This window comes from Caretta caretta, chromosome 1 (genome assembly GCF_965140235.1).
Source record: "Caretta caretta isolate rCarCar2 chromosome 1, rCarCar1.hap1, whole genome shotgun sequence".
Classification (NCBI taxonomy): Eukaryota; Metazoa; Chordata; order Testudines; family Cheloniidae; genus Caretta; species Caretta caretta.
In genome coordinates this window covers 255,294,810-255,309,621 of record NC_134206.1, presented here as the reverse complement: position 1 = coordinate 255,309,621, position 14,812 = coordinate 255,294,810, and the positions used below count along the sequence as shown (strand labels likewise).

The following is a 14,812-nucleotide window of genomic DNA, read 5'->3' as shown; positions in this document are numbered from 1 at the left end:
TTAACTTTTTCACACTTTTCTAGTGAGAGAAAAAGTGGAAAAACTAACAAACAAAATGGAAAAAATAACTAAATGTAAAACTCCCTCCTAGCTAGAAGCCCTACCACAGGTTTCACTCAGTCACCCTCACTTGGAGGAAAGAGAGATTACTTGTAGTCCTGGCCCACTTCCCAGCATTCCTTGCTGTCAGGCCTACAGTTCCCATACTTGCTGGGAACTACAGTCCCCAGAATGCCTCCATTCTGGGCAGAAAAATCAGTACAGAGGTGTGCTGGCCTCATAGCCTGCCTGAGAAGAGCCAGCTCTGGTGGGTTTTTTTTTAATGAGTGATAGGATTGCTGAGGGCTCTGGAGCTCATCTTTGGACGATGCTAGAAGCTTTAGCTCTCTCCTGCAATTCAGCCCTGCAAGAAGCCAGCGGACTCCCCTCCCCTTTGCTAACCATTTTCACAGGAGGGGTGGGGGGAACAGAAAAAGCCTGACAGCTCAGCATAGCTTTACCCCTCCCTTCCTGTGAGCAAGGGGGACAGGACAGCACCTCTGTTCCTTCCCTCTGCAACACCTAGGAGGGTGAAGAGCCCCTGGAGTAGCAGAGGTGAGGCTGGGGGGCTGAACTGCGGGAGGGGGAGGACTACTGATTTTTAATCTGCTGAGATTGGCAATACTGAGCGTGCCCTGTTACAGACACCATTAATGTAATGATACAATCTGTACTACTAGAGCACGCTTCCAGGAAACCTGAAAAGATGTTTACAAAAGTACATTAGAACACATGGAAATAAATACTTTAGCTTCCATAATAATACCAGAAATTACACTAAAAATGGGATTAGTAATGACTACTGTCATTAGTCAGTTTTGATACTTTGTGAAGCTGTTAAAAATTAAGTTTACAATATTATGCTGATTATATTTAAATTATGTACTTTTAGTAACCGGCATTTCTGAAAAAACAAAACAAAAAACAAAACCCCCCTAAATAAGTGTGTGTTGCCTGTTGGTGTTTGGTTACTGACAGTGTTATGTAAATAGCGATTGTATATTGTGCATATGGATATATGAAAATTAGCTCACTTTTATTTAAAGTCTAGATATGGATTTAGGAGCCTAACTTTAAGCATCCCAAAATATGGGTCTACATTTCCAAAAACCTGGTCAGTTTTCTATACTGGGAAAACAAAACAAAGCACAGCATGGACTCCCGATTGGCTGGTATCATCAGGAGCTGAGAGTAATTTATAATGGTAAGATTTTTGCCTGGGGAACGGTACCAAATGGGACACCACAGGGGTCAGTAGTGGACACAGTTCAACAACTGAATTAATGGTATGGAGCAGTGACACTTGTTCAGCCTGTCTCTTAAAACAGGGCAAGCAAAAGATCAATTGTAGGAGCACTCCATGGCCTGTCTGACACAAGCAAGACAGCATGAGGAGTGTTGGGGTACCAAGCAACTAAATATGAAGGCCCTAAAATTGAGACACCCCACAAAATGCATTCATAGGGAAATTTCTAATGCAGTTTTTTTGTAATGGATTCCCCAAAAAACAAACAACCCCCCCCTCAAACTTTGAATGAAAAACCCATGCTTAAAAAAAGATAAGAAAAATTAAAGAATCATCACGTTTTCCAAAACTCCCCTACCCTTCCTAATAGATTAAGGGTAGCCCAGAATAAAATATGACACTATATAACACTGAAATATAAAATGAAGAATTGTTAATGGTAAGATTAAGAGCTTTGATAGCCTGTGTTATTAATGATATGTAATTATGTATAGTGAATGAAACATTAAGGCTATGACTTTGCAGGAGTAACTGTGGCTTTGCCAATTCTTCTTTTACATAGAATTACTAATCTGCTTAAAATGTCATTGCTGACAGAACAAAGGTAACGTGTTGGAAGATATAAGTCAGAGATACACAAACATGCAAGGATAAGTAAAAACTCCCCTTTTTCTGGGAAGACCCAGGGCAGGGTGTCACAAAACAACATAATCCAGAAGCTGCAAAACAAATAGGAAAAATACAGAAGTGGGGTAAATGAAGCTTGCACATGCATAATGTATGGGTTACCTAAAATCCAAAAGGTTGATGTGCTAAAAGATGATTGGATAAAGATTAAGTAATCTGAAATGCAGAAATGTATAAAACATGTAAGTGAACGTGGGTCCAAACTTGAAAAACACTGGACCAGAAACTAAAGAATGGGACCAAAGGACCAGACCAAGGGATCAGAGGAGGCAATGAGTATCATGGAAGATGAGTCATTACACAAACTAAAAACTATTTCCCCATGCTAATTTCTTCCTACTGTTACTCACACCTTCTTGTCAACTGTTTGAAATGGGGCCATCCTGATTATCACTACAAAAGTTTTTTTTCCTCCTGCTGATAATAGCCCACCTTAATCAATTACTCTTATTAGAATTGGTATGGCAACCCCCATTTTTTCATGTTCTCTGTATATCTATATCTTCCTACTGTATTTTCCACTGCATGCATCTGATGAAGTGGGCTTTAGCCCATGAAAGCTTATGCTCAAATCAATTTGTTAGTCTCTAAGGTGCCACAAGTACTCCTTGTTTTTTTTTTTTTTGTTTTGTTTTTTTTATGGAAGATGAAAGAACTTTTTTGGCCCATTTACCAATTCTGTCTTGTCTGTCGTTATTTGTCTGGCATAAATGTATGTCCTGACACTATAAGTGATAATAATTCTGTCCGAAATTGTATAAATAAAGGGGGAAATTGATTAAGTCTAAATTGGGTGGACTTGTGACTTGTTTCCAACTTTTACCCCCCAACAAGGAGTGATGATGTATGTTTGCTCACTATCACCCCACTCAGGGGAGAAAAGAAACTACAAAGAATTTCTGTCTCCACTCTCAGCAGTCAAGAGAGGATGAGGGGAGTGAGGAGCTAATGTATCAACTATAGTCACAATGTGGCACAATGTAAATACTGGGCAAATGTTCAGTGTTAGCATTCTCATCCATGCATTCTTGGATGATGCAGATATGGTAGTACATTGTCAAGATGTTGCACCGTGAATATTTTGTCTCTCTCTAGGATTCCACCCAAAGACCAACTTGATTTCTGAGCTCCTCAGAACCGAGTGCTGTGGATCGAGAAGATGATGTAAATTCAAGTATGAACAAATCTGCTTACAGTATCAGAACTGGAAAGATATCAAATACAGTGGGGGACAGACGCAAACTGCAACTGGGCCAGGAGAGATTGTAAAGGAGGCTCACACGTGAAGTGAGAATCGATAGAAATACATGTAAATACATACACCTGGGAAGAGGAAATAAAACACCAAATGAGGATAATTTATCTGGAAATGGGGCCAGATTCTCCAGTCTGCTAAGGCCACTTTGTGGCACAAAACAGACTTAAAGCAGCCTGATATGCCCTCAGAGAATTCCCCTTTTGGAGGGAAACAGTCTGCTGGGGTAGCCTCCTCCTGAGCCCACTGCCACCTCAGCCCACAGCATAAGGAGATTTAGGGGGCGCAGCAGTTCTAACTTGTGCAGTTGTAACTCCCATTGGAACAGGTGGCTTCAGATCAGGCAACTCTAAGTAGCTCTTTGCTCATCCCCATTTCCACTCTGTCGAAGCAGAGCTCAGGTGCAATGGAAACACTGAGTCCGGTAAGTTTGAGAATGACCAAAAGGTGGTTCAGTACATGTCTGCTAGACTGCTTCATGGCTCATACACACTGTTCTATGATTAACTGCATTTGCCATCTGTTGGACCCCATCACCTAAACCTTTGAATTCCAGTTACATTATTCCACGTTAATTGTTCTGCCTTTAATTTTAGTATCGCCTGTACATTTGTAAGCCTCATTACATAAGAATGACCACACTGGGTCAGAGCAATGGTCCATCTTGCCCAGTATCCGGTCTTCCAACAGTGGTCAATGGCAGGTGCTTCAGAGGGAAAATGAACAGAACAGGGTAATCATGGAGTGCTCTGTCCTATTGTCCACTCCCAGCTTCTGTCAAACAGAGGCTAGGTACATTTCAGAGCATGGTTTTGCATCCCTGTCCCTCCTAGCTATTAGCCATTGATGGACCTATCCTCCATGAATTTATCTAGATCCTTTTTGAACCATGTTATAGCCTTGGCCTTCACAGCATCCTCTGGCAAAGAGTTCATCAGGTTGACTAGGAGTTGTGTGAAGAAATACTTCCCTTTGTTTATGTTAAACCTGCTGTCTATTCATTTCATTTGGTGACCCCTAGTTCTTGTGTTGTGAGAAGGAGTAAATAACACTTCCTTATTTACTTTCTCCACACCAGTTATGATTTTATAGCTGGCTCTTTTCCAAGATGAAAAGTCCCAGTCTTATTAATCTCTCCTCATATGGGGGCTCAGTTGAACATCCTGTATCACTTGGTATGTGTGACTGCAGTGTCGCTCATGGATGGATCACTGTTTTCCTCTTACTTTCTGCTCTTTGAGCTCACTTTACTGTTGTGCTCCACAAGCCAGGCACAGGAAGAGGTGCTCCTCAATGTCAGGGAGCGAGTACAAGCTTGTTATCAGCAAGTCACGTCAATATGCCATGCAGCAAAGCAAGATTATGTCCAGACTTTGTTCACATATGGTCACATCACCACTTGCAATGAAATCCCCTGCGTATTTCCCAAGAGCTGTTATAAGGTTTTACTGCGCGTGGTTACATCACTTAAGGTCACTGGTGTCAGTGAAAAGATAGCGATTGACTTCAGTGGATATTGGACCACACGCAATATCTTAATTTCACAGCCTTAATTCTACAGCTCATCTCCTTGAACCATATATTAAAAATGGTGTCGTATCGCCATTTTAATTGTTACGTTTAAGAAATGTGAGTGATTATAGTGTAACAGCTGTTTCTTGCACTAACACTGTCAAACAAAGCCCCGGAAAGCAACACACCCTTCCAAGCTTGTTCATTGTGCCCCATTTAATTACAGGAGGATGCTGGTGGCTGAAAACAGGTGCTTAGAAGATGAAGCTTTCTCCTGCAGCAGGTCATCAGGCTCACCAAGAAAGCCAATGTAAGGGGAGAAGTGCCTGCTTTCCAGCGACAAGACAGCTTCCCATGAAAGAAATAGGAGCAGACCAAGACTGAGGTGAATCAGCCAGTGTAGCTCCATTCCAGTCAATGGAGCTGTGCTAATTTACATCAACCAGGGATCTGGCCCAGAGTCTGTTTCTTGCCTTTCAGTTTGCTCTATTATAATGTTAATAGTATTAATACTAATTTTGACAAATTACAAACAACAACGAGGAAAAAACACCACCTTCATTAAGAACACACGTACCAGGGGTCCTATATAAAAGGAAGGGGGAAAGGTTCTACATGTGGACTCAACATTAAAAATAAAAAACTTTTTTTCTGAAGGTAGGTTTGAGTGAGAGGATGGGCGGGGGGGGGGAGGGGGAGAGAAGAGAGGCAGAATCAGATTGCAAGGAGGATGTCCCACTCCCTGTAGCCTACTGCAGCAAATATGTGATCATCTGCTGACTTCAGATCTGAGGGTGAAAACCATAAGAGGTGGGTCATGTGAGGGCAAAACACACAGCAGAACATTAGAAAGTAAGCCTTGAATGCAGGCAGGCCCGACTCACCATCAGTAGCTTTAACAGGCACCACATGTGTATTTTATTCCAAATGGCTAATTTTCATTTATTTGTTATGAATAATTATAGTGCCTGCTGACACCCCCTCTTCCCCATACACAAGCCTATCCCCAAACCGCAACAGTGTGTAAAAGTTTGCCATCGCGTCTCCATTAAACTGTATTCTCTCTGCCTGCTGGTGATAATGCACTTCAGATCATTCATTGATGCAATATATTTTCCAGGATAGGCTTTTTTGTTTTTTCTCTTGGCCGCTCACCCTCTTCTGTAGTCAGATTTGCTCATTTCTCTTGTAGGCTGTCTCGGAGCAGAGAAAGGCTTTTAGTTTTAAGCAGTTCTCTTTTCAGCCTCCCCTTATTGAATTCCAACCTCCATTTTTTTTTAAACATAGGAACATCATTTATCTTGGACTTTAAGTTGCAGAGGCCTTCAAGGGGCTCCTTTTTTTCTTTCCCAGCTGCATTTGTTGACACACAGTCAATCTGTTTTTTGCCTTCCTTCCCCTTTTCCCCCCCAGCAGGCCATAAAGTATCGACAGCTGTGCCCTTTATTAGCATAGCCATTCTAAACACAACAAGAGGGAAGAGACTAAATATATTACAGCCATTACCTCTGTCAAAAAGTGACAATTTTAAAACATTTCGGCTTTTCACTGGGAAAGCTAGCAGCACAAAAGAAAGTGCTATAATTTTATTGTAAATGCTTTTTAAATATGGGTCACTTGGCCATAATCAGGAGAAAGAATGGAAAAGTTCAAAGCTTGAGAATAGTTCAGGCTGATATCAGAATTTTTTTTTTAAAAGGCTTGTCTTTAAAATATGCAAATTGGACAAAATACAACAGTGAGAAGCATGCAAACTAAGATCTTGTTCCTGGAGGTTTTGTTTTCAGTACAGCTCTGTTCATATATTTCCATTTACTTATAAGTGTGTTTTACAACTTGGATGGGAATTTTTCCTCCCCAAACAGGGTGTTATGAATGTTTGGACACAAAGAAATAAAGAGGGGGAAACAGCCAGTCTTCTGTTTTCAAAATAATGAAGTATTCTTTTTCCTAAATGCCTTTGGAACTGAGATGTAATATGGCTCTGGGATTTACTCGACAAGATGAATTTTAAGAAATAAACTCAGTGTGAAATCTTTCCTAGCATTTTAGGTTCAAGGTAGGACTCTCAAGTCTCTGCATATGCTATGAATTTTGTTTATCTATTTTTAAGTTATGACACCGGAGTTTTTGACAAAGACTGCAGAATGGAGGGTGGGGGAGGCAACCTTTTCAGTATTTCCAGTGACCTACTGTCTGTGGTTAGCATCTAATCTGCACTTTAAAGGTAAAAGGGGATTTATGGATGTGCTGAAGTATGTATAATCCAATCATTTTCATTTTAAACTGCAATCACAGTGCATCAGGCAGGAGGGAAAAAAGCTTGAATTAAGAATGGATTCTGACTTCAACTTGCTTCTCATTTAGGAGAATATCAGAAGAAAGTTTGCACTAATTTTTCCCTCATGTTAGCTGTAGCCTCCTATTCACAATTCTTGCCCCAAGGTTTGCTTTTGCTTTTTAAATTTGAAAGCGTGTGTCAACCTGAGCAATATATGACCTGACCATTTGGTAGACTCAGTCATCCAACCAGCCTTCCAAAGGCAGAACTTCTTGAAAATACCTAATTCAACAACGATCAATAAAATCCTGGGGAAAAGAGTTAACACAATTATTGTTGTTAGTATTGTGGTAGTACCTAGAGGCCTGGACCCCACTGTGTTAGGCATTGTACAAACATATCATAGAGAGAGGGTCCTGCCCCAAATACCTTACAATCCTACTGTAAATCTCATTAAGTTCTAAATCCCTATTTGGTAGCACCCTATAGATTTATATACCACATGAAGAATGGCTTTTTAACAGCAGCAGCAACTAAAGGACCATTAGCACTCCTTTCCCAAGGCTAAGAGGAGTCAGAACAGGATCATATTTTCTTGGAGCTTACTTGTGAGGTGCGATTGCATCTATGTCACTCTCAGAAAAGGTCTTGGAGCTGCTGCCAGCTTAGATCAGGGACTGCAAACCTTTCCACGATGAATAAAATCTGAAACTTCAGAACAGCACCTTTATCCTTTTCATCAGACCTCCTGGTGCTAAATATTGGTAGAAAACACCATATTCTGATATTAGCTTTCCTTTGTTTAAAAAAAAAAAAGTACTGTAGTTCAAAGGTAGCTTATACCGAGCCCATCCATATTATATTAAAACACTACATTAAAGGATGGCAGGGTTGCAAAGTGTAGCACTCGACTCAGGAAATGACATAGTGAAGGATGTGATCCCCAAATCCCTGCCTCATTCACTGGGTAGTAACGTGAGTGTAATTCAGCCTCCTGCAACGTGATCTTCTGAAGTGAACACTGAGGGCCAGATCAGAGTCTGGACTGTGCACAGGGATGTTGAGTGGGACATCCTGTCTCCAGTATGGCTTTCTTGGAGCAGGGGCATTAGGAGAAGCCTCTCCACAGCACCCACTACTCCTGTCAAACAGGTGAGTGAGGCCAGTCTTATACTGAAACGAGATGGAGGAGGGCCAGCCACACCGGAGGAGGAGGAGGAGGAGGGAGTGTTTCTCCCTTAATCCAGGGAGAGAAGAAGATGCAATCCCCATGTGCTCCCATACGTTAACCCATCTTCAGGACCTCGGTTCCACCTTCTGAAAACTGACCATCAGGGTGGAATTAAGCATCTGCTACTCCTCAGCACTAGAAGATTTTTAATACCCCAGAGCAGAAAGAGAGCAGGGAAGAAACCGGCCTGTGTGAGGCACACCCCTTGTCCAGAGCAGAGTATAAAGCCACAATTTGGCCTGGAATGAGATAAATACCATGTGGAGCTTTTTATTTACAACATATTCCAGTTGAACCTGGGGGAAAATTGGAAATAATTTCCTCCTATGTTTGATTTATCTATCTAATTAGGTATTTATTTAACTGTGTCATCTCACTGAGTTTGCGTGTCCTTGAAATGTCACTTCTAGTGAAATTAAGCACCGAGTTTCTCTGCACATCAAGTTGTGAGATCCACTTCTGGCTTGGAATCGCAGGCTGCTGCAATATTGTCCACCGAAATCATCACATGCCAGTATCATGGCAGCCATCTTTGGCCATCTTGCTTTGTATAGCCAATCACGCACCCTTACAATATATTATATACAGGGGGTGCTACTACAAAATGAACTTAGAGCACCACAGAATTCACCTTTTCTGTATGATTTACAGTATTCTTGGTGCTTAGAATGTGAAATAGTACGTTTGGAGATGGTAAATGTCCGCTGTATATTGTCACTCTTCACACACAGCCCAGGTGAGGACAGAACCATCCCAGAGCTTTTGCATGCTGGGTCTGCCTCCAGGAGCAGTATGAAAACCTCTTCCAGGTCCTTCACCCCCTGTTCCAGTTAGCATGGAAAGCTGAGCTAAGACACCAAAACATCAGCAAATGCAAGAGGCTGGCGGGTGGCAGAAGCCAGCTCTTTTCACTGACTAAGAACATGTAGTGACCAAACTACAGTAGCTGCTCTCACTCTACACAATGGGACACTGGTGAGCTGTGAATGGATCCTGGAGGAACTGTGAGCTGTGGCTGTTTAGTGGGAGATTCCAGTCCATGCAGTCTTCTCGTTGTGCAGTTATGCAGCTACAGAGGGAGGTGCTTAGGCTGCCCAGGACTGTGGAGGCAGTCAACCTGGGCACCTCCTCTGAAGCGTAGCCCATAGTACACTTCTCTTTGACCCTCCAACTGGCCCTGCCACAGTGAGCTCCTCTTCTGGTCCTTCCTCCCAGTGCAGGGGGGTGGAAGGGTCTCAAGAAGGAAGCCAGTTGAGAAGGCTGGTGATTTTATGTCAGAATTATGGGCAGATTTGATATTGTTTTGGGTCCAGTGTTTCTTAGAATCTGTACACTGTGACTACACAGAAAATGAAATGATAAGCATACAAACACCAGCATCAACAGAGCCAACTGCTACTTAAAAGCACAGAGTAAACGAACTGTACCAGAGTAAAACAAACCATCTGATGTTGGAGGAACCTCACAAAATGTTAAACATTTGGCTGCTTATCAAGCTAGTCCAACCTTTCCCACTACTCAGCCCTCTGTCCTTCCAGCCAACAGGCCTTATGACGGGGCTTCTCTTCCCCCAGACCTGCTCTGGGCTTGTAAAGGGCAGGGGAAAGGAGATGTGTCTGCATAGCTTCTGGGGGCTGTTGGCAATTGACAGGTACAACTGGCAGCCACGTACAACTTAAAGCAGCCTTGAGGTTGCATTACATTATGCCAGGGTCCAGACTGGTCTCCAGCTGGCTTCAGGAAGCACAATGGGGTTTAAAAGCATCTTTCTGCACCCCTCTGCCACCCCCAAATACTTTGCCTAACACAATGGCCTATGGATACATTACTTTTTAAATGGTACTGAGGTAGCTCAGTATCAGTGGACATTTAGCAGAAGTCAAAGGACCCAAGACAAATTGACAGGTCAGAGATTGCTGAGCTAAACTTTGCATGATCCCTGAAGCCAGAAGCTGCATTCTGCAGAGATAACTGACTTCAGTAGTAAAGGCTGCACAAAACAACATAGGAAAGATTGATTTGTTTTGTCTTATTGTATATACGCTTTCAGTTAAACTAGTATAATGGTCCCTATCGTTTTGGGATACCTTTTCTAACAGCGCTGAACACACCAGGTAATTAAGATGTTAACCAATGATTTTCGTTTGCCAGATTACACTGTGCTTATACTTGTTCCTCAGAGCTGCTGTGCCTTTGTACTACTTTTAATTAGCATTTTACACACATGGATCAGAAAGAAGAAAAAAAAAATCTTTCCTGGCCAGCTAACTGTTTAACTTGTTGCTCATCAAAGATCTAAAAAGTCTGTTTTTCAATTATTTGAACAGCGGAACAGTCTTTTTACAGCCAACCTTATTAAAGTGCCGGATTTTATTAGCTGTTTTGTGTTAATAAGACTAAGGAGAATGTAGTGGAATGCTCCTTTGGAAGCTCTTGAATTCCTGTATACTTTGGAGTTCACTTTTCTCTTTCTGAATAGGATGCCTGGCAATGGACTAATATGTTAGCCTGCTGTATTGTAATATTCTCTACCTTGAAGCGCTCTCTGACAACTACTTCACCTAGATAAGCCAAAGCTACTTTCAAAAGAAAAGAAAACCCAAATAATACTGCCCATTCACCACTTTTTTAAACTGTTCCGGGGAAAGGGACTCTCATTTTAAGGAGATTTAATATTAAGTGCATTGGCAGTCCAGAAGGAAGTCATTTCTTAATGCAAGTAAGATCTGATTAAACAAAAGTCTATTCTTAAAAAAAAAAAAAAAAAAGTCAAAATATTCTAAACTAACCCTTTTTCATCATTTTGAAGGTTTTTGTGATTTTTTTTTTATGCAAGTCACCCTTCCTTCAAAAGTGTCTTTTCAAAACTTGCCCTTGCCAAAAATCTGGTTTTCAGATAATGTAAAATTTTAACCACCATTTAAAAATATTTGACAAAATGCTTTCAATTAAAATTTTAAACCCTCCCAGCAGAATAAAGCATGAGGTTTTTGTGTTTAGATAGTGTCAACAATTTCCCATGAAAATTTGTTTTAGAAATCGGTTATTTTTGAATGAAAAATAGCTTTTTGTTCATGTAACAGGTTACCGGCCCTTTAAGGCTAGAGGACATGTGTCCTGCATAACTGAGTGTGTTGGATGCAGTTCCAGCAATGCATAATCAATAGACAGGAGGTAGACTTCAGAGCTCCAGCCCCAAACAGCAAAGTTAGATCATAGGAGCCTCCCTAGCTGTCCTGCCCAACTCTACTACTAGCAAGGAACATCCCCTTCTTCCCACCTGCACAAAGGAGGTGCTTTCTGCAGGTCAGGGCCGGATGTTAGGCAAATTGGGTAGCAAATAGAAGGAAGAGGCAGCTGTCCATGTTCATTTGTCAAACTGAAAAGTGCTATATGGAGCCTTTGAGGGAAGCATGTCTGAAAGAATAGCTGACAAGCTAAGTAGTCAGGAAGTGCGTGTGTGTGTGTGTGTGTGTGTATATGTACAAAATGTTAGTGGAACCCAAGACCGTGGCAGGGCCTGGGGAATCCATAGAACTTAATCCAAAGTACCATTCGGGTCTAAATCAGCACCTGCTTTTGGGAGCTGTACCAAGAACTGATGCCACAATGCACAGGTACAGCAACAGCTGGAGCAAGAGCTGTGTGTGTAGCTAACAGTGACGATTCTCTGGTTTCATCAGCTTATCAGCCGAATAATCAGAAACCACGAGATGTTCTTCATGGTAGCTGAGAAAAATCAGTGAAACAACTCCTCTTCTGTCCCAGAGGAATCATGGAGAAATTGGTAATACAGAGAGCAGGTTTTACAGAGACAATATGCAAAGTATCCTATGTCACAGTGGAGACGATACTTAGATCATGGCAAAGTACCACGAAGAATCTAGTGTCACAGGATTGCCAACAGGGAAATCACCCCTTACTGTCTATGTTCCATTCACTATAATAACATTTTCAGAAGTGACTTAGATTCTTAAGTCCCTTGATTTTCAGTGAGATTTGAGCTCCTAAATCACTTTTGAAAATGGGACTTAGGTGCTTTTGAACGTTTTACCCAATATCAGAAAGTGACGAATCCAGTTAACTTCCATTGGCTGGGTGGATTGACTGAGCCCATCATTATTATCCAACACAATTACATACAGTAGAACTAAAGCTTATTAAATTCAGAAGCAGGCTGATGGTTTGAATAATGTCCAATGGCTGCCTCAAGACTTTTAGCAGAAGCAAAAACTAGGCCATGGGACCACAAAATATGCTAAAATAATCTTGGTTTACAAGCACGTTCTAGTCACCCTAACATGTGTTTTACAGCTCTCCTCCAGCATGACTCTCCAATAAAAGATATTACCTCGCCCACCTTCTCTCTAGAACCCTGGGACCAATACAGCTACAAGAATACCATTTACATCCCCACATGAGATTACCAATAGCTCCGTGTGCGTTCCTACACCCAGAGAGCGAGAGAGCCACTAAGCAACTGCACCACTCTGCTGAATCAAGTTTATTTTCATCTTGTTTCCTTAATATTGTCCTAATATTTTCTCATATATTCAACTGCTATTGGCTGGGCTCAGCACGGGTGGCGTGCAGGGGTTACAGGATCTGTCCTTAAAAAGTGACTGAAGCTACTGCTAAATGTCTGGTTTTCATTGACAGCAGACACTTTTTTTTTAAAAAAAAAAACTTAGAAATGCCTCACTTCAGCTTACACTATAAGCTCTTCAAGACAGGGATTGTCTTTTTACTGTGCGTGTGTGTACAGCGCCTAGCACAATGGGGCCCTGATCATGACTGGGGGCCTGTAGGAGCTATTGTCATACAAATTAACTCAAAAGGGAAGCACAGCCTCCAGGCTCATTTAACAATATTCTGTGAGTTACACCAAAATGTAGCATGCAGCAGCTGAAAGAAGTGCAGCACCGGGGAGCAAGGGGAGGAGTGTCAAACTCATTAGGGAGACAGGGCTGAATTTTATTTTAATTAGAGCCCACGGGGCAGAGCTATGAAGTCATGAAGGGCCCTATACGCACTTGCAGTGCACAGCAGACGTATCAATGGGAGTTTGGGATAACTGAAGTTAGACTATGGACGGCCACAATAATTAGTATTATGACCTGAAGTGCTGAGCAACTGCAAATCCATTGGTCAAGGAGAAATGGGGGTGGTAGCCTCACTCAGGCCCTTAATAAAATTAGCTATTGCCTCTTTAGGGCCACTGCAATGGCTGTTTTATTCCTCACCTCGCCCGTGTCTTTCCCCATCTCAAGGTTGGCCTCTATTTGGGCTAGTACCTCTTGGCCCTTTTCCCTCTTTGAGCAGTGCAGTTGCTTGAAATTTAAGGGGGCTTAAACTGAGAGCCCACCAGTTATTCACAGCCATCCTTCTCTGACCTACACTCCTATCTCCTCCTTACCTCAGGTCTTCCTGAGAGAGAGTAAGGAGCAGATCCTGTTCCTGCTGCAGTCTCTGTGGTACTGTTCCTTACCAGTTTCTGCAGACTGAGGAAGACAGCACTGCATCCCAGCACCTGCAGGTTTTCTGTCAAACTTAAAAGACTACATACCACTTTTTTCCCAAAAGTTTAAATTCCACAGAATCTGAACCTATCAGGGGAACCAGATTGATGCACAGTGTGGGTTGCCGGTAGCCTGCACGCAGTTTTTTGCATCCATGCTTCCATGCTGTAAGAGGGATGAAATGGTGAGGTAGGACGAAGAGCCATCTCAAAGAAAGGAGAGGGGGCATGTGGGGAGTGAGAAAAGCCTGGGGTTTTTTCCACAGGAGGAGCTGCCAGGTCTGCAGTAACCTTCACCCTCACTCCCCATAATCTTGCTGTGTAAAGTTAATAGAATAATGGAGTGAGGTTTTGGGACATTGCCCTAGTAGAAAGTTACTCCATACACTTAATGAGACCATGTTTCAATTTACTGAGGAGGAGTGAATTTACATGAATTACTTCAGAGCTGGAACATCAGCCAGATTCAGGTACTTGGAGTCTTCATTTCTGCCTGTCACTTTAAGCAGTGTCCAGTGGGTGTCTGAAGAATATATACTCTTATTTTGCAAAATAAACCTTTAAACAGGAAAACAAATGGTTGTGTTATTCAAACTGGCAGAAGCAGAGTGTTGTGCTGTCTATATTGAGATCCCTTGAGCCAATATAATTTCATCCCTCCGGCCTTCTGGGAAAGATCATTTTAGAGTTGGTAGAATACGCTCAGCGGGCAAAGTGTGATCTTTCTCCTTAGTCAAAATAATCTTGCGTTGATCCCTTCCACTTTGCAGGAGGTCTTGCTGCAGCACTGATTGGTGTCCAAAATCTTACAGTCTGTGTATGTTTTATGGGACTCTACTCCTGAGCAACAGCTCCTACCTCTGTAGGAAAGAATGTCTGAAGTGGATACCAAGAGACCTTCAAATCCTCATTAATGAAGCTCATGAGCTGTTGCTCCTGAGGGAGAGAATTTGTGAATTCTCCGGTCGTCATCTTCTACACCATTAACCTTATTGTCTGTGGAGAGCTGATGGCAATTTGTGTAGAGCAAGCACTGCCCACAG

At 42.1% G+C, this 14,812-nt stretch overlaps 1 long non-coding RNA gene across 1 annotated transcript; it reads left to right on the top strand.

Annotated features, from left to right (window-relative positions):
• Positions 1–440: 440 nt before the first annotated feature.
• LOC142070676 (uncharacterized) lies at positions 441–5,407 on the top strand. The gene is made up of 3 exons (XR_012666641.1): positions 441–594; positions 3,068–3,651; positions 4,966–5,407. It is a non-coding gene; the product is annotated as an uncharacterized LOC142070676 (long non-coding RNA).
• The last annotated feature ends 9,405 nt before the right edge of the window (positions 5,408–14,812 follow it).